Consider the following 1,970-nt stretch of genomic DNA (forward strand, 5'->3'; position numbering starts at 1 on the left):
CCCTTTTTCATTATTGTTGGAGTGGGAGATGTTCATATCAAGATGAAGGATGGACAAGATATATTGTTGAAACAGGTCAGGCATGTACCAGAAATGTGCATGAGTTTGATCTCTATGGGATGACTGGATGATGAAGGCTATTCCACAAGCTTTGGAAAAGGAGGTTGGAAAATTAGCAAAGGAGCATTGGTCATGGCCAAAGGACCCAAGACAGGAACATTATATACATTGAAGGCAATGATAGGAAAATCAAATTTGGTTGTTGTCACAAAAGAAGGAAATTTAGCAGATCTGTGGCATAAGCGCTTGGGTCACATGAGCAAGAAGGGTTTAAAAATCCTTGTTGGTAAAAATTTATTTCCAGTTTGAAATCCAACAATCTTGATCTTTGTGAGCATTGTATATATGGTACAAAAAAAGGGTTTCATTCCTTAGAGGTGGCCATGATAGAAAGAAAAATGTGTTAGAATCGATACACTCAGATGTGTTTGGTCCTGTTAACATCAAGTCATTAGGAGGAGCATCATATTTTGTAACATTTATAGATGATGCATCTAGGAAGGTTTGGGCCTACCTTATGAAAAGTAAAAGTGAAGTGTTTGAAATATTTCAAAAATTCCATGTTGTTGTTGAAAGAGAGACTAACAAATTGCTCAAGTGCTTAAGAACAAATAATGGTGGAGAATATTGCTCAAATGCATTCAAGGAATATTGTAACAGGTTTGGTATAAAGCATGAGAAGGTTGTGCCTAGTACTCCTCAATATAATGGTTTCATAGAAAGGATGAATCACACCATTATGGAAAAGGTGAGAAGTATGTTGTCCAATTCTTGTTTGGAGAAGAATTTTTGGGTAGAAGTTGTAAGGACAACTTGCTACCTTATAAATTGATCTCCAACTACAACCTTGGATGGAAGTATCCCTAAAGAAGTTTGGACTGGTAAGAAGTTGAATTATTCTCATTTGAAAATCTTTGGATGTGAAGCATTTGTACATATTCCCAAAGAAAATAGAACTAATCTAGATGATAAATCTATGAAATGCATTTTTTTGGGATATGCGGATGAAGAATTTGGTTACCGTCTATGGGATCCAGTCAAACATAAAATTATTAGAATTAGGGATGTTATATTTAATGAGTTAGAAATGTTTAAGAGCAATGTAGGTGAGTTGGAGATCAAGAAAGTTATTGACAGGTTTGAAGAGCAGCAGGAAGACATCCCACCAATGCAAGAAAATGGACAACGAATTCAAGAGCAGGAAGGACAACAAGTGGAAAGTGATGAACATCAAGTAGAAGGAATATTGTAGGAACCTTTACATGAGATACAACCTGATAATGCACCACCACAATTGGTTCACATATCTTCTAGGCCTCATAAGACTTCACAAAGGTATCCTCCTTCAAACTATATCTTATTAATTGATGAAGGTGAGCATAACTGTTTTGAAGAAGCTTCTAAAGTTAAGCATAGTAAAGAATGGAAGAAAACAATGAAAGAAGAAATGAACTCTTTGTTGAAAAAAAAATTGGGAGTTGGTAAAGCTCCCAAAGGGTAGAAAGGCTCTACAAAAAATATGGGTTTACAGGATTAAGCATGAAGGTGATGAAAAGAAGGAGAGGTATAAAGAAAGGTTGGTGGTGAAAAGATTTTCCCAAAAGGAAGGTATTGACTTCACTGAAGTTTTCTCACCTATTGTTAAGATGTCATCCATTAGAGTCATTCTTGGTCTTATTGCTGCTTTAGACTTAGAATGTGAACAATTAGATGTAAAAACTGCTTTCCTTCATGGTGAACTGGAGGAAGAAATTTATATGGAGAAACCAGAAGGATTCGTAGAAAAAGGAAAAGAAGACCTTATTTTCATGTTGAAGAAGAGTCTATATGGGTTGAAACAGGCACCTCGACAATGATATAAGAAATTTGATTCATTCATGTTGGAACATCGTTTTCACAAGTTGGAAACT

Source organism: Pinus tabuliformis, chromosome X (genome assembly GCF_031772625.1).
Source record: "Pinus tabuliformis cultivar Carrire ecotype Pingquan chromosome X, CPIR1, whole genome shotgun sequence".
Lineage (NCBI taxonomy): Eukaryota > Viridiplantae > Streptophyta > Pinopsida > Pinales > Pinaceae > Pinus > Pinus tabuliformis.